The following is a 20,852-nucleotide window of genomic DNA, read 5'->3' as shown; positions in this document are numbered from 1 at the left end:
GACACTCCCTGCCAGCCTGCCGGGTTAATGGAACTGTCATGCGGGGGTCAAGCACAGACACCTGGGTCTCCGTTAATATGCTCACAGCGATTACTGTGCCAAATGGGCTGACCTCCTCTCTCTCGTTTGCTTTTTCTGTCTTTCTCCTTTTCTCACTCTCCTACGCTCTCTCTCTGTCTCCCTCGCACCTGCCATCTTGCTCTGGCATTGTGTGGCTGTGAAAACGTTTAACCGACGCTGAATGAGGAACCCCTGTGTTAAAGGGGAAGGGGGCAGGACACAGAGAGAGAGAAAAAGAGGCCAGAAAGGGCATGTCCTCCCTCCCGCTCTCTCTCTCCACTCGTCCCCGCCGCACGAAGGGCACGTCTTTGTTTGTTTTTGAATGAGAGATGTTTGGGATGTCTCCTATTTTCTAAATGAGCAGCACCGTCACAAATATGAGCGGCACAACATGGATAGACACACACCACTCGCTCTTTGCCCGGCTCAGAAATAACAGACGCACCTCGAACATCGGCTGGACGTAGCTTGAGGGTGTGTGGCTGGAAGGAATGTTCGATCCCCCCTCCCTTTAATTCTTCTTTGTAGCTTTTAAGCAGTTGCATTCCTGTTGGCTTTTGTTTTGGGGGTGGAGATGAGGCTGCTAATTGCTAATTGTTGTCCCTCTTTTGGCCACTCAAACGCTCTGAGAGCTGTTAAAGGATCACCTGGGTGACAGGTCGCTGTGGGCACTTCCGCTGCACATGCTTAACCCTTGTTCCCTGTGTCTTCAGCCCACCTCTGGACTTGCAGATCATGACCTCTGACCTCTTACCTGTCCCAGCATGGGGTCAAATTGAAGGCTAGCCTGGGGTCAGATCTACAGGACTCAAGTTGTCTACAATAAGTTCTTACGTGCTTTTTGAGATGAAAACTAATTAACATGTTGCACTTATCAGGGTCGTGCACTGTTCAGGACTTAAAAATTGTCTCCCTTACAATTCGTGAGTGTGAATTAGAATTGAATTTACCACAACCCACAGGAAGTTGGATTGGAATGTTAGGGCTCTGCAAAATCCATTTTATTTTTTTTCACACTAATTCCTTGTTTTCCATTTAGTTCATTCTGGATTCTGTTTTAATGGTTTCCTTTAATGCAATTTTAATAATCAAAAAGTATGTGGCAGAGGCTATTTGCACTAAGTGTAAATAGCGATAGATGCCATTTACACAAATTTATACAACTAGATGCTATTTACACTAAGTGCAAATAGCAATGGATTCTTTTTACACTAAGTGAAAATAGCAATATTTTAGCGATATGCTATTTACACTAAGTGCTAATAGCTAGATTCTATTTACTCTAGGTTTTTTCTGCTATTCATACTACTTACTGCAAATAGTTGCAATTATCTGCAACTCAGTATTGTAGTACATTATAAAACAGTATGCAATAATTATGTATTGAGTGTAAACTATAATGTTAATTCAAATTATTAAATTTATGCCACCTTATTGAGTCAATAAAGCCCCCCCTACACCTACCCTAACCCTACCCGATACTTTATTTTCAACTTTTTGGTTATTTCCTTCATTTTTGTTCAAAATAAATGCCTCTCCGATGTGATAATAGATTTGAAAAGGTCGGAAAAAAAGTTTGGCAAAAGGCGGATTAGAACTCGTGTCGATCGCGTTAAAAAGACTACAGTATATGCTTTAATATCTACACCACTGGAGCTGATTATTGATGGTCATCTCTTGTAGTGTTGACTACCCCAAACACACATTGGTGGGAGGAGTTAGCGTAAATAGCCTCTGCCAACAAGGCAGGCTATTTGCACTTAATGTAAATAGACACTCCAAATGTTTAACAATTTTATAATTTATTACAATTTTAACAATAAATGTGCCCTAAACTGCATTTTAATTGTTCTTCATTCTGTGTTTTATGAATTAATACAAATGAAATATGGTGCTAATCAAAAGAATATATAAAACTTTTACAATTTAATTAATTTTTCAAAGTAAAATCAAATCAAATTCAAACAATTCCTTTCATTTTTGGCAAACAAAGTACTATACGAAGAAGGTTACTGAAATGAAATTGTACATTCTACTGTATTATAGTAATATATATCTGATAATAGTTTTATCAAATGAAATGAGCTGCTCTGGAGATTAAGTTCATGTGTTCATGTCCTCATGCAGCGAGACGGCAGTGTCCTACATTTTTTTTCATCCAAATTTAACTGAATTCCATAATATTCTACATCAAACAGTTATTCTATTTTTATGACTGGATTTCATGATTCTGTTTATATTTTCATTGGAAATTATAGGGCCCCTGAATGTGAATTGGAATGACAGGAGGAATCATCTGCTAAATTGTAATTTTAATAAATTCATCACATGTAATTCATTCTGGAAAAGTCAAGTTGGGAAAAGTGAAAGTGTCTGGAAAGTGTCCATTCACAATGGTCCACAAAAAACTCATTTCTTAAATATGATAAGATACATAAACCACAAACAACTGTCTAATCTATCAGTATTGCCCGTAAATCTTTAAACTTCACATTTTTTAAAGCTAATAAAAGTCCTCACATTAAAATTTTAATTCTGCACCCTGTTCGCTGCCTTCAGTTCGGTTTAAATTCAATCCAGGAATTGAACTGAAAACTACAAGTCTTTTTAAATTCAATTCTAAATTGGCACACAACCTTGGCATTTATATCGGTGTAGGTAGTGAAGTGATTGTTCAAGTGAGCTAGAAATTTTGACATTACTCCTGACCATAATTGTTTTATAATCAAAAGAGTGAAAGAGAAACAAATGAGAAACATGTTATTCACTCATTGGATAAGAACAACTCTCTCACACACTCTCAGACACGGCACGTATCCATGGAGCGCACACACACACACACACACACACAAAGAAACAATTACAATTTTTCATTAAAATACTCTTAATCCTTTTATACGAAACATAGTTACACAAGTCCACACAATGAGGGGCGAAGAAAGGAGGAGAAGTCGCGGGGAATAATTACACATATCATGGAGCCAGGCTTTTATTTGGGGTGTCACTTGTGATGTCACAGGCTGCCGGCACTAATTTGAATTCAGACCTTTATCTCTGGCCCGCAGCAGATTTGAGTGACGGGCCACCAAACGCTCGCGCCACTGTCCTATTGATTTCTCTAAATCCCCAACAATGGCATTTGCATGCTTGTTTCTGTAATAATACAGATATGCCATTTGGAATGAAAGGCTGCGCAGACCAGAGGTAACTAATTGTGTGGCGTGTAATGAGTGCAGTTTCAATTTGATATAACCCACAGCTCCACTCGCCGCAGCCCCACGCTAAGTACTTTCAAGTCTTTGTGGGGAAATAATTGATTTTTTGTGCTTTGGGCGCGAGGAAAACTATTATGATCTTTTTGAATAATGGCAGCGGAAGGCCCGTGAACGATTTAAATTGGTATTAGAGGAGGAAGCCGTGGTGGGAAGATAGCAAAGCTGTTTGACTGACAGCTTGCAAATGGAGCCCAGGCTGCTTGATTAGTCATTCTCTTAAGGTGGAGACGAGGCTTCGTTTCGAGCGCCCGTGGTGGACCAGCTTAATGGAGAACAGCGACGCTGGTTTCTTGCTTCCACGAGTGCACACTTTCACCGAGGGAAGGGACATTCGAGGGGCCGCTCCATTTGACTCTGGCAGCTCCTTCGGGGTGTTTTTGTGGGCTGAGATTGTCCACACTCTGAGGGCAGATGACGGAGAACACTTTTCCACATACCTCCTTTTCAGAGTAGCCAGTGGACGGTCTTAAATGAGCTCTACCTGTGCCAGCTACAGGGATTTGAGGCAGAATGTGATTATTCTGGGTATCAGTGAGCCTTGGCACTGCTCTCTCAAGGTTGAAAAACTCATTTTTTCCCCAAGCTTTTGTTTCCTCAGGAACAAAAGCGCTTTCTTAGTTAACGCAGCATGTTCAAATTTCATGCTTTTAATTGTGCCCATAGATAAATGTGTCTGCGGCTCCGGGGGGATGTTGGCTGCACGTGTACGTGCGGCATCATTGTGAAGGAAACAGTGTGTGTGTTTGCGTTCAGAAGTATGGCGTTCTTTCAAAGGCACTTGCTCATTGCAAGAAATCCAGGGGCTTGTTTCCAGTGCGGTAATCCAATTCCACCGTCACTTTCAACAAGAAGACTTAATCTGGTTGAAAATGTGACTAGCTTGGATAGCTCCATGTACTAGTGTGAGCACAAGTGTCATCCCGTGTCACGTCTGTGAAGTTATCTTGCAGAAACACAGCGCCCGCTGACGGACCACATGTGATAGCTTTCAAATTGATGGTCGTGCGAATGTGTATTTAAGCCACAGTGTGTATGAAGATTGAGGATTTTGAATGCACGTCGTCATGACTAATGGTCCAGCGATTGAAATCCCATGCTCTACTCTTTCGATTTACTGATATGACGGAAAACGCTTTCACGCAAATCTTCACACACTGCATTTGAGACAAATATATTGAGTCTCGATATCATATCAAGCACTAAAGAGAAGTCGGAAAGAGTGAATGAGATCGAGAGAGAGCCTGAGGCATGGGGTGCAGTCAGATTTAAGTTTGTAAGGATCACCTCATCACATCTCTTGTCAGTTCGGCCCTGATGTGATGGCTTAATATGTTTAGCTCTGCCAGTGGTGACAGTGTATGTGCGTGCGCTGAGGGAAACCGTACAGATAGAGAGGCAGTGGGCTGTACAGCACTTTACCCCCCAGCCAGAGCGTGGTTATCTCATCTGGAAGCAAACACACACACACACACAGCCCTTTTTTCTGGCTGGGGCCTGCTCAACATATTGTCTCTATCACATTATTGCTTTGACCCCTGTCAAGAGCAGTGAGCTCAGACTGCAGGCAAATAGAGCCTCTGCATCCACTGCCACACTGACACGCTCACATCCCTCTTTTTTATCCACGTCTTCTGCAGTTTCTACAGTTTCCTCACATTTTCCCAGCCTCTGATTACAGAAATAGGCAGAAAATACTCCTGAAGGCAGAAGATACACACTGTATAATGCATACACAGAAAACATTATTTTCTGGTTTTGTACATAAATTACAATCATTTAAGGATAGTATGGACAGTTAATATATAATATACAATATACTGTATATAGGAAAATAGCAATTACATTTTTTTTGCTTATTTTTGCTTTATTTATTATATTCATTACATTTATTCATTATATTTATAATTATATTTACCATTAGTGCGTTCCTCTGTTTTTTTCCTCATTTATTCATTCAGTCATTCAAGGACGGATTGGATGATTAATATGATATCACATTAATGAATAAGCTACATATCTGTATATAAAGTCATTTGTGTGTGCATTTTCAATTTTTTTTTCATCTTGTTTGTTTTATGCCTTCACATTGCCACTGGCATCTTTTTTTCTGTTTCAATATATAAATGAATACATAAAACTCAGATAAAATTAATTGGAGGAAAATAAGTCAGTTACACATATTTCTTAAACTGTATAAATCAATTATGATTAGAAATATAATCTCACACAATAATTGTTTTTCCTGTAAGCATTAAGCAATATTTTAATGATTATTCCAAATCAATTTATAGAAGTACCATATAAATTAGAATTAAATGGAACTGTTTTATTTATTTATTTATTTACACAGATCTTTGTTGACTAACAAGAAACAGTTGAATTGTAAAGTATTTAGAGTATTTTACGCTTCATATACAGTATATGTTGAAATGCAAGGCAAGGAATTGTGGTTATCTATAGACATGCAAATCTAAATATAAGCACATATTAGTGAATATGCATATGCAATACAATATAATACTAATTTGTTTCCCACTTAAAGGCCACTCCTACAGCCATACACATATGAGCTGTGCATGACCGGTCCTCTGTCTCTTTCCTGCTATCTGTCTTCCTCTCTCTTTCTTGCTCTCCGTCTAGAGAGGCGAGAGCTGTTCATTTAGTTAGTCATAACTAATAGTGTCTAATCTGAGAGAGGGAGTCTCCAGAGAATATTGGACAGTGTAAAGGTTAATCACCACTGCCTGGTTAGCCAAGGAAGACGGGCTAATTCCTCGGAAGGCAAATGGCATGCGCTCGTTATCTGGACCAGCGATAAGGAGTGTTAATGTACCAGGCAGAATGGATGCTCAAGGGCCGGGTTCGCTTATCAGCAAACTTTACAACAGGAGCCCCGGAAAGCGCACAACCCCCCGCGCCAGACAATAAGCACCTCAGTTTACCTCTCAAGCAGAACTATCACAGACCCCCCCGATACACAACCTCAGCGATGCGCACACACACACACACACACACACACACAGTGCCCCCAGATCCTGGGGTATTATGAACGTGGGCTAATTGGAAGATCACTCTAATACATTAAGAGATAAAATACTTTGGCCAGTCGCCTAAAGCGTGGATCAGGACAACATTGGACAGCTATCTAGCCTTGTCACACACTCAGAGATTTCCATACAAACACAGCACGAGCAATTACCCAAAACACATCTCTGTTTGTGCTACAACATACTCCCTGCCAGTGTGGCGGCCCAAGGAAAATTAGAGGAGCTCTGTGTATGTGTGTGTGTGTGTGTGTGAATTAGTGGGGCTGTGAAGGGGAAATTGGCTCACTGTTTGTCTGATTGTTTATGTATTTATTAGGTGGGGAGGAGAACTGCCTCCAAACCTTGTGTGTGTGCCAAAGTATTTGTGTCTTCAGGGAGGTGAGAACTATCACGCCTTCTTTAAAGAAACGCATCCTCAAAAACAAAGACACTGAGGTAGAATTGTAACTGAAATAAAAGCTGACATACACATGCTTCGTTGTTATTGTCTTTTTAATTACTGAATGGCGTCTCGATCCACACTGATGTATGCATTTCATCATTAGTATCTCATTCTCTGGCCTTTAGTTACAACAGCAGGGGCAACTTCACAATACAACACTGGTTTCCCCAAAAAGAGATAGAAGTCTGTTCATATGGCAAGCATATAGGAGCATTTTCAGTTCTCACGGTAAAGGTAAAGACATTTTGTAGAAATAAGTCTAGACAAACTGCTAATTCTTTATCAATACCCGGCACACATCTTTTTGTTGTTTTGAGAGGTTACTTAGTCTAAATCCTTTTTAAACCCAATTATTATTTTTTTTCTCTTGGCATAGGACAAAAGAGGATAAAAAGAACTATTTCTGAAGGCAGAAGTGCAAAAGTCAGAAAGCTTTAGAATAGTCTGGGTAAAATTTTCACTGTCCTTCTTCTTCAGAAAGATTCTCTTAAGAACCAACTCCAAAAAAGAGAGGTCTCTTAGCAACCACCTGAACTTTGTTTTCATAAATACAAATTGAAAATATTACTGCGGAAGCTATAGTTCTGTAGTCTAGTAGCTTAGTAATGTACACCCTATTATATATTCTACTTAATAAATATGCATGAAAAATTAATCAGAAAGTTATTTAAAGGACCTACCTTCACAGAATTGCAGTAATAATTTAAAGAAATGAGAATTAATACCATTTCAAACTTATTAGGTCTTTCTTCTGTCACACAAAACTATAAACTACATTGTACCTCAGTGACTCTAATTGTATGGATGGGGAAAAAAACAACAGAATATCTCTTTTTATGTTCCACAGAAGAAAATATAAACACAGGTTTAGAAGGGTGAGTAAATGATGACAGAATTTAAGCCTTTAAGCAATGATGGGAGTCGCAAATAATGCTTATTTTCTAGTGTCTTTAGAACAGCGGTAGTCTGGATGTGGGCCACCTTGTAGCACAAACTAATTCTACAAACTGATCTCCATCAGTGGTGATCACATCACATCCATAGCATCCAAAACATGGTCAAAGAAGCCTTCCAGCTATGCCATGTTATACATGATGCAGTACCCTAACTAAACAATGGAGCCGTGGCTTTTAAAAGTCAGATCAATTTCATACTCTGTAAAGATGAATCTGTTTGGGATATTGGGCCTTTTGTGTTGGCAAAACAACATGTCACAGTGTACTCAGCTATTGTTGTGGTGATGCGCCGTTAAATCCGATTTTCTGCCCGTATGGAAATTTCGTGTCACCCCTGCTGAATAAGCCCCTTTTTACACCTCCTATCCAGTTCTTCATCCGCTACGGTGCGGTTCTGGGAGTTAATATCGCCTGGAGACACATTCTTTACACAACGGATGTCTTCACTCAGTCTGTAGGCCTTTTTCATACCACCCACCACTTCTGATAATTAGCCGCAAGTGATGACTCAGTTCACTGCTAACCCAAAGCAGACTTGTGAGGTATGATACTGTTAAGACAGCTTTGAAGGTGATCGTGTTTTATTTTGTGCATGTAGTTTTGATAAATGTGTTTTTTTTAAACAGATGAGCTCTCCTGGGTCCAGAGCTGTGCACAGCACCCCCTGCAGGGAGACACAGCTGGACAGAGCAGTTCACACATTACAAACACTGGAACATAGACACAACAGAAAAAGAATTTAATAACTATTATCTCACATATGATGATTACAAAGAGTGCAGACAATTATACTGATATCTGATGTATGCCATATGACTTCTTTCAAAAATGTATATACATTTTTTTATTTATTATATATGAGGTATATTATATATGATTGACATATATATGCACACAATATTTATATGGGTATATACAAATTATATTATGTATATACATTTTTTAAACTAAAAGCTTTTAAGTTTTTAAGTTTTAAATAATTATTATAAGCTTACATTCCTTATTCATAACTGTAATTAACAATACAAAATTAATAATACTTTATTGATTGATTGATTGATTGTCGGCACTTGTTAATATTTTAGTTATATATGCTATACAACACAGTTTGTAGTTCCAGTTGCCTGATATAAACTGATGCAAGTCTGGAAATATCTATTTGAATTGGCATTTCTAAAGCTTGTCTAATGATTAAATTGCTTATTATTATGATTATTTTTATATTTATTTATTGGCTTACACACCATTGAAGAATAGGCCCTCTATAAATATGCAATTTATACTGATTAACAACACCGATTATTGGTCTAGTTGCCTGACATAAACTGATGTAAGTCAGGAAATATGATATAATAATAATTATAATAATTGCATATTATTAAAATAATTATATTTATTTATTTTCTTGATTTATTTGATGATACAATAAATGCTTTTATCATCAAAGAATAGGCCCTCTTAATGCTCTTTTTAAATTTTGCAAAACAACACTGGAACCAGTGGCCTGACATGAACTGACGCAAGTCAGGAAATATCTATTTGAGTTTGGCTTTACTAAAGAAGCCATATCTTTATTGTTCCAGCTCAGCACAGACCCTTGGAAACGTGACTCCGACAACAGTTCCAGGAGCCAAGCTCAGGTTCATACCCCGCTGAAAACAAATGCATGGAATCCAGTACATGTGACAGGCCTTGATAGCGATGAGGAGGGATTTCAAAGAGCCTGGGGGAGTTTCTGCTCACCCTCTCCTCTCTCCTCCCTGCTCTGAAAGCACCAACAGTCGCTCTGTTAGCAAGCTTCTGCATCACTGTCCAAGAGCCAAAGCTGTCTTCTTTACATTGTAAGAAGGATGCCATATTCTTTCTTGCTCTCGCTCTCTCTCCCTCTTGTCTCCATCCTATTTTCTCCTCTTCATTGTCTTCATGAAATTGGCAGATATAACATTTAACTAAATGCAGTATCTCCTCAGGGCTGTCTGGCTGTAGTTCACTTTGTGAAGGGGGTCGCATTACAATTTGCTGAGGAGCTCGATTCGAGAACGGCAGACAGAGAGAGCAGGCAGGGGGGGAAAAAAAGGAAAAGTAATTTCTGGATCCTTGTTGAAAAAAGGTCAAATGCTTTTTAATGACTGTGTTTTCCGATAATGGCAAACGGGGACGGGCAATAATAAACTTGCAGATTGGTATCGTGCATCGTGCACTTAAGCGGCGCGTGGCATTGAGGACTTAATTTACTGCCGTAGTGCTAGGCGACTGTCACCAGGTGTTATTTCTCTATTCCAGATGCTAGCCCTGTTTGCCACAGGCCAGAGCCAATTTAAAGAGAGCAAATACAGAGGTGCGAGTGTCTGTGTGCAGATACGGCTATTGAATGATGAATTGTAACTGCAAGATATGAACAACGAGTGGACTGCATTCACTAATGAAAAACCTTGTTTTGGATCCAAAACATGTTCAATTAAAGAGAAACAAAGAGAGTGATATAGACAGGACAGCAAGAGAGATCACAACCATAATGATTAGCTATCAGAACGCACTGTTGTCTTTGTTTAATTAATAGTGAACTTCTGGTGTCTCATTGACCTAAAAGCAGTTCAAGGGCATATTATTTTTTGCATATTGCATTATGAACCGATTTGATTGGTAAGCCTAATTATAGGCTTATAAGATCAAAAACAAGTTCATATTAGAAGAAGTTAAAGTAGTATTGTCATATTTTGTTGTTTACCTCTATTATATGGACTCTTTTATTAAGAAACCCATCAGTTGTAAAATGCTGCTCCAAAAGTGAGTTATTATTTGTATTATCTTTTGAGAGCATAGTTAAATTAAATTGCATATTTTTCTTATTGATGAAACAAAATAAATAATTTGCTAAAATTCTCGAAACATGGTATTAATGACGTCGTCTTCTGCAGTTCTTAGAAAACAAATTTTCACCCAAACTAAATAAAGACACTGACATTAACATGCATTTATTTATCAGTGGAGGCTTCTTAGCATTAAATTTGTCTTCTGAGGAGCAGGCTACTAAGTGCTTGAGGGATTTTTGACTGCTACAGCTTGCGGCAGAATGTTTCAGTGTAACGCTGGGATTTTCACTTCGCTCAATGCTTCAGTGTTCAAGGGAGTTTTCATTCTACTAAACACTACAATGTCTAGAAAATCTCCACTCTGACAGGCTAATTAAAGAGAGAAATCTGTAGTTAGTGTTCATTAAGCTTCACCCATCACATTCTATATTGACTTAAGATTGCATGTACAAATTCTGCTGAATGTGTCATATGATAAATCTAAACAGATGTGATTGTTTCTGTCATAGCAATGAAATACTGTACAGTGTTACGAGATTAAATATATGAGATTAAAAATTATTCAATATAATTTTCATGTGTCAGGTTTATTATTCTAAAACAAGCAAGATCATGGCATGCTACATTTAAAAAGCTGAAATTTCGAAGGGAACATTAATTTATGTTGTCTAAAGGACAGACATGTTTAGTAAAAGATCTGCAATTCATGTAGTTGTGTAAAGATCTCATATTTGTGTTAAATGTGTGTATTTATGTATGTGTATATATATATATATATATATATATATATATATATATATATATATATATATATATATATATATATATATATATATATATATGAAGAATTTATTTGCAAAAACAGAATTTAATTTTTCAAAAATCATGTTTTTATTATGTTATCATGTTTTTATTGTGTTAGTTAGCTGTATTTCTTTAGCTATTTTTAACCTAATCAAAATAACTCAACTGCAGTTTGAGATTAATTGGAATGCACAATGAATCTGTTTTTGCAAAACATCTCTCTATAATATATATATATATATATATATATATATATATAAATATATAATAGAGAGCTACACTGTATTTGATGAGAAAGGTAAATATATATATATATATATATATATATATATATATATATCTTAATCATTTTAGTTTTAAATTATTTAAAATTGACACAGTTATAAGGATTTTAAAATAACAATTGGTACTTTAAATATTTTAATAACCTATCAAATTGTTAAAAGTGCACTATTCTTCTGCTAAACATGAATCTTTTAAATACATTAGAATATGAAAGATATATTTAAAAGTTTTATAAAAAAGATCAGTTTAATTGCTCATTGTATTTGCCATTTGCCATCCTTCACTGCTAAGTAAAAGACATTTATTACGAGCTGTCAGCCTTTTCACATCAACTCCTACATTGCATTGAACCTGTGCGATGATCAATGGTCCGAATGAAAAAAAGCACATTTTTAATGACAGCAAAACATTTATTTTTATACGATCTTAATCCTCTAGGAGCAGTTAAGTATTAATAACTGGAAAGATCTGCAAAAGGAAACGGACTGAAAATGCCTGAAAACAGACAAAGCATGACGGAAGTCTGGCTCCTACGATTGTTTTCATGACCTCTACCAAACAAGAACTACCGCATGTATTGCAGGATTTTGAGAACCATACGATTTTTACATCTGTATTAAAAAATACAGCAGAACACTGAGTCAGTCATTAGCCTTGCTATCATGTTTTAAAAATATATGGAAAAGGCTTTTGCTCTTTAGACTGAGCGTATAATGTCAGCCTGAGATTCACACCAAATATTTCTATTTTGAACATTTTGATTGTGAAGATATGTGACTTAGGAATGTGACTTATGAAAACAGTGAATGATTCTTTGTCTTTGGATCATTCTTACGAGCGTTTTTGTGAATTACTGGCAAAACACAAACACATTCCTTTTTGTCTATTTAGACCTTGTTCCAATTGCGGTCGCCTTGTTCAGAATTTTCTTCTTGTCGCCGTATGCCAAAACAAGCATTTGTTTAGCTGAGGAGGAGGAGGTTTAATTCAGCCAGTCATCTGAAAGCGTCGGGTTCCTCCTTGAGCTTTTGACAGCGTACTACACTAACATTCTTGGCGGCCTTAGAGGTCTAGTGCATTCCACAGAGAGTGAAATCTGAAGCCAACCTTACAGATCCGTCTATAGTGACGTGCAATTTTTTTTTTTTTTTTCTCCACCATTATTTTTCTTACAAGCATGCACCCCCGTCCCCCCACCCACCCACCCACCTACCTACCCACCTACCCACCTCACCCCCCCTTCCTTTAGTCTCCGCACTGTTGTTCCTGTCCTGAGAGAATTCTCAGGGACGGACAATGCATCCCAAGCAGACCCACTGGACCTGAAGGGCACAACGGTTGGGATGCAAAAGGCCCATCGCCACCCCGCTTCAAGCAAGAGAGCACTTCTGTGTCTCAAAGGTGCATTTTGGGGATTTTTGAGGACTCCAGGAGTGGGGAGCTTTGGACAAGGTAAATAGATGCACTCAGGAGGGAGAAGAGCATCTTCGCTCTTAATTGGGGATCGGGGAGGGGGGTGCTCACTTTGGCACTGTTGCAAGTTGCTAGCGAGCCTTTAGGCGCATCCTCACAATGTGAGGTAATTGGGATTTCTACCTTTGCGAAAGCTGCTAATTTTCCATAGGAAGTGCTAACAGGACCTTTGTCCAATATGTTTTCCTTTTTCCTTCCTCAGAGAGTTACAGGACTGAAGAGCTGGGAATGGCTGGGGCCACTACCTGAGTGGAGGAGAGCCTCCGTAATGAACCACTTCACATAGTGGTTTACAGGGGGAGAAAAGAGGGAGAGAAAGGCCACAGAAAAGGAAGCCTAATTCTGTGGCCTGAGAAAGGCTGGGGCCACAAAAGGTCTTGTTTAAGGACGTTATTAAGGGTATTCTTCAACCATGCTTAGTCTTCAGCACCAATGGGCCACTTAGGACAAGTGTACCAATCTCAGTCCCCAATGGAAACAAACTGACGCCATCTGTCAATGTTTACCATTATGGATTTCATGTACCACATCCCATATGCATGGCTTCAATACCACTTCGGCATTGTCTGAGACCAAGATGTGTTGACCGACTCCGTCGCCGATCGTGAAGAAACGGAGCTGAATGTCTCTTCGATCTTAAGGCGGGACGGCTTATGTTTGGCTGATTGTCTTTGTTTGTCAAGTGACACTATTTTCTTTCGCAATGTTGTCATTAAGTGCAATTCACATTAAAGTCTTACCGAACATAATCAAAACAGGTCAAACACAACTTGTTTGTGATTTCCCTATCATTGTAGTAATTCCTGAAATGGCACTTATTAGAAAAAACTAAATGTCTTAGCAGACTATTACAGTTTTGTACTCAGAAATATGTGCTTGTTGACTTCTGCATTAAAATTTGTCCCGAAGATGCAGAACTTGCAAAAGCCATTTATTTAACACAGAAAGGAGACCAAAGGATTGAGAAATACATTTTGTTCCAGAGGCTAGAGAAAGAAGCTGTTTCTTTTCTACTTCTTTCTCCCCCTTTAACCACCCCTGTCTCTCTCTCAAACAATAGCCCCCTACCCCTTGCCCTGAGTCAGTCTTTTGCCCTATAGGACATTAGGCATTCCTTAAAGTTAGCCCTTCTTCCGTTGTGCTTTTGTATCTTGATGGCTTGGCTCCAAACGAATGTGAACAGTATTGTGGAGGTTGGTGGCCTTTGGTTCTTGGCTGTATTATGTTCTGGATGCTTTTTCATACCGTCTAAAGCGGTTCTGATTGGGCTGCACGGATTCTAAAAGCCAAAACTTCAGGAACAAGGAACTTGTACAAGGTTTGTACAAAATAGCAGTAACGATTAGCGCTCAGACTGATGCCCTGATAAGGATGTGAAGTATAAAGTACAATATTGAACGTACAATTGAATCAACCCCGTATCTGGGTATAGAAGATAAAAATGGAGAAGAGAGGTAATTTTAGATTACCAGAGTAAAATTGAGCTATTATTACAGTACATGCTGCAAGCAATGAGACATGGCAGTCAGATAAGATCTTATTGTTAAAAATTAAAATACCACTCCGTGGGGGGAAAAAAAAAACGCTAATGTAGAAACAATGTTTTACTAGTAAATTGCACAATTAATTGTGAAAACAAACAAACAACAGGCAACACTGAATTAAATGTGAAATTTGAAAACATACTTCTTTGTATTATTTAATTTTTTTTTTTACAGCGTATTAAGATGAACGATGTAGCTGTGTATATAGAAAAGGCATGATGCAATAGCACTGTGAAGTAAAAAGTCTGTATTTTTTGACAGTCATGAGTTACATAGTGCTAGAGATGTTGCGGTAATGATTGTGTAGATCTTAGAAATGGCTGGTATGACTGCATGATTCTATTCAGCAGTGGAATATGATGATTGTAATTTCACACTGTGAGAGACAGACCGGCACACAGATTGACGGCCAGTGTCACGGTTCCATTAGACTTACTTCACTGTGAACTGGCGAGATGCTCTGTTCTAGAAACCACTGTCACCACGCTGCTGCAGAAATGACAAGCGCTCCAAAGAGAACACGGAGATCGGCTGTGAATGTGTGTCATCTTTTCTTCTCCCCTTGCAACGTCTTCCTCAATAAAGCAGCAGCAGAGGGAACAAAAGGAACAATGAGAGGAGAGAGAGAGCATACTGTATTATAGAGAGAGAATCTGCGTTGACATCTGAATTACATTTCAGACATGTGGAGAGAGAGAAAGCGAGAAATAACTGCGTCTCAAATGTTTATTTAACTCTGGCTTTGTCTTGTCACTCACAACTCAGAGCCACAGCTCAAATAGGCATGTATACATTCACTGGCTCACTGATAACTGACAGACTATCTGTACATATTGCAGGTTTGGACGCAAAAGTGGCATAGTTGACATTTATATCATTTAACTTCACTGACATTTTACCCTATTGCTCAGTATAAGGTACTATCTTTGTATGACATGACTGACAATGTGTCAAAAATGGCACGTTCATACATATAGAGATGTTTCATGTACACATATGGAAAGATGCTATCCATAATACCATGTGAAAGGTGCTGTATTACATTGTTTTAAGTAAACCTGCCAAAAAAAGATCATTTTTGTTAGCAAAGATAAATTTTGTAGCAAAAAAAAAAAAATGGTTTTAATGATATAAATATATATATATATATATATATATATATATATACACACACAAGTTTGATATTGTTTTACAGTTCCATTTTCTTTTTGGTTTTTATTTGAATCTCTTTAAATAAATTAAATGCTCAAAAGAGGAGAAGACTATTTTCAAATGTGGTTTTAAGTTATTTGCTAATTGCAAATTTGACATGGTTCTCTTCTGTTTTTACTGCATGAATAAAACAGATTTCAAGTTTTAATTGTTTTCTATGGTTTCTCATCTGTAAAATTGTTTTGTTGGCCTTTGAATTCATGTTTTAAGCTTAAACCTCTTAAATGTAATATTGTTAAATGATGAAAAGAAGAGAAAACTATTTGCAAACGTGGTAGGAAACGTAAAGTTATTTTAAGTTATAGTCTATACAAATAATTTGTATTACCCCATGAGGATTTGCTTTTAAAGTAAACATATCTTTTTAAGGATGGCAATATATTTGTGGAGGGGAGGGATTAAAAAAAAAAAAAATATATATATATATATATATATTATAAAATGATTTTTCTGCAGATTGTTTTCATAGAACTTTGCCCAAATTGTGCTCTAATTTTTCTTGGAATTTTAAATTTGAAAAAACATTTCCAAAAATTTGGGGAAAAAAACACTGATTTTAAGTTTTAATAAAATTGTTTTCTCACCTTTGAAATTCATTACTAAATGAAGTTGCGCATGTCAGCGTTCCTCTTCTTGTTAAAGAATAACATTTAATAAAATGATAATCTCACTTTGTGCACATATACATGTGCATGCGTCTCGGCAGTGTGAGCCACCCTGACTAAAATGGCAGGTTTGGTGACACTATATCACAGCACAGCAGGGCCAAATTATCCTCTAAATGAATAGGGGTTATGAGTGTGGTACGCTGACAGTCAAACCCTCATACACACACGTGCATGCATACTCTGAATGCCAAAAGGAAACAGAGAGACCTAATGCCTGACACCTCACCCTCATATAACCTCATTACAACCTTTCAACAGAGGTTAGAGCCCCAAAGCATACACTTAGTGTGCTTTGATGGTTCTGGATCTCAAAGTGACAGTCAAACACCCCCTCGCCATGCAACTCGCGCTTCTCTTCTCTCTCTCTCCCTTGTGCGCTTTCCCTCCACACTTATTTGGGAGTAATTTTATGTGCCAGCGTGGCACATAATACACTTTTAATGGACAACTAATTCTCTGCCATTAATTTGTCAACATGATTACTGGATCTGCCGTTTCAGCTCGCAAAGTCTGGGTTCCTTTTAAGTATATACAAGACGTTAATGTGTTTCTATTCAGGTTTACATCAAGGGACGTCAGAGATTTACATAATGCGACCATTGAGGTCCATGACAGCCTGCTTTCCCCCCCGAGTTCACTTTTCTCACTTGATTCCCATAAAAGACCGTGACGTTTTCAGGCTTCACCCTGCTGAATACTGTCATTTTTCTGAAGTTAAGATGTCACTGGAGGTTGGATTGCTGGGTTAAAAGGAATAAGGCACGAGAGAATAACCCGTTTGGTTACAACAATAGAAATAGGTGTGCATACTATTTTTTTAGGAGGTAGAAAAATTCTGAAATTCAAATGACATGGTAATTTTACTCTTTTGAAAATATGCCAAATGTGCGCTGACCCACAGTTTTCTGTCAAAGACATCAGATGCAGTTTCGGGTCTCCTTCCTCCAAAACAGTCACTGTGACTAAATGAACTCCACGTAAACACCAATTCAAACAACAGCACAGCACAGGGAAAGGTGTATATGTGACCCAGACTTCTGTGGACAGGTCACAGCTACATACATACCCTGAACTCTTCACCACCCAGCCTGGGAAACACAAGCTCCTTCTGGCAGGAAGCTGACGAGGCAACAGACTAAGAGATCAAAAAAAAAAATCCTGCACTGAAGTTCTGGCACTGCTCCATAGTCACATACTGCATGTGTACAGTAGTCTGTCATCAAAGGACACAGGATTGTTTTTGCCGGTTGTTGGACATTTCCTTATGAGCATTCTTTGATGTATGAGGGCAGTCTGGAGTTGACAGACGGGTCATACAGAGGAAAATCTCTCCCTCTTTTCTTTCAAAACAGTGGGGAAAAGTGTATTTTAGCTGTTGTTTCCCTAATAGTTTGTAATATTAAGTGTTAACCATTGGATAAGCATGCAAATGTAAAGATGTATATTAGTTATGCATACAGATACACTGTAAAAAGTGATAAGTTGACTTAACTTAAAAAAATTGAGGAAACCCGTTGCGTTAACTTGACAATTCACTTAACTTATTTTTGTAATTATCATTTACTTAAAAATTTTAAGGCAACGGGTTTCCTCAATTTTTTTTTTAAGTTAAGTCAACTTATCACTTTTACAGTGTACTTATATGTTAAAAATGAACACATTTAAGACTTTATTTTATAATTACTAAAGAATAAGTCAAAATAATTATGTATAATATAATATAATATAATATAATATAATATAATATAATATAATATAATATAATATAATATAATATAATATAATATAATATAATATAATATAATATAATATAATAAATAAAAATATTTTACTGAAATGTAGTTTTAGATAAACACTAATATGACGTTTTTAAAAGTTTTGTTACATAAAACCCTGTAAGACCATTTGGATCACAGTCAGAAATGAGCTTACTCAAAATGGTGCAAGAATTTGAATTTATAAATTAAGAAACCAAAATGGCTCATAATACACAGCGAGGTGGAGAAAACTGAAAAAAAAAATAATAATTTTATATATATATTTATTTTATTTTTTATTTTTTTTCAAATAGAGCAGTTTATAGGACTATATGTTTTACAAGAAAATACAATTTCATTTTTTCTACTTCAAAAGTTCAATGTATAATTGTTTCTTTGTAATTAATTTTGAAATTTACAAGAAATTTCTAAATGAAAATTGTTTCTACACCCTGTTTTTCTTTTTGTTTTTCAAGGTGTAGCTGTTTCTTTATGATCCCATATTTAATTTGTGATGAGATATTAATTCAGAAACGTGTATCCAAAATTGAAATTGAATTATAAGTAATTATTACTCTTACATATCATTTTTTTTTTAAATTAATAATTATTATTCCACTAAAGGAACAACAACAACAAAATACTACTAAGTTTTCACTGTGTGTGTAAATCAGAGTAATTTTGAGAATGATAGAATCATTGCTGCCAGTAAATGTGTCACGGTTATTTTGATAAATTCACACACATCTGGTCACAGGCTGCCTGATAAGAGAATCCTAGACTCATTTGTTTTTCTTCAGTCTCTGATTCACTCTCTCTCTCCTTCTTTGAAATACAGCTGTTTATTTAGGGCTTATAAATTGTATATGCCATTCAGCGCGTTATTTAAAACGGAGTTTGCTGGAAAAAATCTGCAGAATTTGGTGGAATTGATTTAAACGTGCTGAAAGCTAAGAGTACTGCCAGCTGAAAGCATAATCAGATTGGATAAAAATATCTAATAAATTAAAAGGGACAGAACTTTGAATGAGAACTTGGACATTCAAATTCTGTGAACATTTGTGGAGATCTGCAAGCACAGATTTTATGAAGACAAAGTTATGCAATAGATTATTAGGAAGAGGCAATAGAACAGTGTGACAGGCAAAAAAAAAAAAAAAAATGCAGCTCTACTCTTGTTGAGAGTGGTTTGACGTTATCAATTTGAAAAGCGGTGGGAACCCAATTAACAGCATCAAACACCTAATTAGCATGAGCTGTGTGAGTTAAACTGCAATAAGACCTGGCTGTATTTTATGAGTTAAGTCTGGATACATTTTCTGTAATCCGAGCTTCGAAGTGTGGCGTAATCTGCTTAGAAAAATACCCAAGCAGGAATTCATGAGCCAGACAAAGGGCTCGAATTCAGGATAACATTACAACCTTACGACTTGTACATCCAACAACAGCTGCAATAGAATAAAATGACACATATCTTGGACATTTTTTCCCCCCCTGAAAACGGAGATTTTAAAAAGTTGTTTTTGTATGAAATGCAATTATAGTCAGATTTAAAGCAAGTGTACTATGCGAAAAAGAAGAAACAATGCTCTGTAAGCTCTAAGTCTGAATATTGAGACCAAGTACCGTCAAGCATGAATCAAGCTAAAAACCACAAGCAAAAGCTCACGTAAACTAAAACTCCTCTAAGAGAGCTAAGTAAAGCGTATTCACAGTGTTGAATTAAGCAACAGCTTAATCCTAGTAAAGTCCACTCAAATATAGCCTACTACACTAAACTTCCTGGAAATAAATGCATGCAAAAGTGTGTTCCAGTATAAACAAGAGCTATGCATTACAAGCAGTTTCTTTTGAGAAAATACTACACATTCTGACCCAGCATATGTCATCAAAAGAGATTTCGGTCTGTGCAATATGTCGATTTTCCTTGTATACACTGTATACTGTGTGTCTGTCTGGGGGTAAGTGGTGCACATTGCTGCTTCATTGACCTCCAGTAAAGAAACTGACCCTCTTAGTGCTTAGCAGGCCACTTGTGAGAGGAAGAAGCTTGTTGACCAATCGCTGCGGTTGAAAGAGATGAGAGAGCTTTAGAGGCGTTCACACAGTCGCCTTGACGACCAAGAGAAGCCCAAAGAACTTCATGGCACCAGATCCAGTTCAGGTTGTACGGAATGAAACAAACTGCCCATTTAGGACACACAGAACCGTTGCCATACAAGAAGCCCTGTCAAAACTGCCCACCCTCTTCTTCATGCAGACTGCATACTAATTCAACATTATGTGCCACCAATCAGCTCCACAGAGTGCATTCACTTTCACAAAGACTCTACCTCTCGAGCGCTTTGGATCTTTTCCAAAAGGCTTAATGTCAAATCCAGGTGGAGGATAGGATAAGTCAGTTTGATGGAGAGCTGGCTGATTCTGAGACTGCTCTTTCAAATGGCCACTTCCTCAATAAACGGAGCCAAGAGGTCGCTCTTATTGTGCGGCGTGAAGTTCCAGTTTAGCATGAT

The sequence above is a fragment of the Onychostoma macrolepis genome, chromosome 13, assembly GCF_012432095.1.
Source record: "Onychostoma macrolepis isolate SWU-2019 chromosome 13, ASM1243209v1, whole genome shotgun sequence".
NCBI classification, from domain to species: domain Eukaryota; kingdom Metazoa; phylum Chordata; class Actinopteri; order Cypriniformes; family Cyprinidae; genus Onychostoma; species Onychostoma macrolepis.
Note: the sequence above shows the minus strand (reverse complement) of the source record.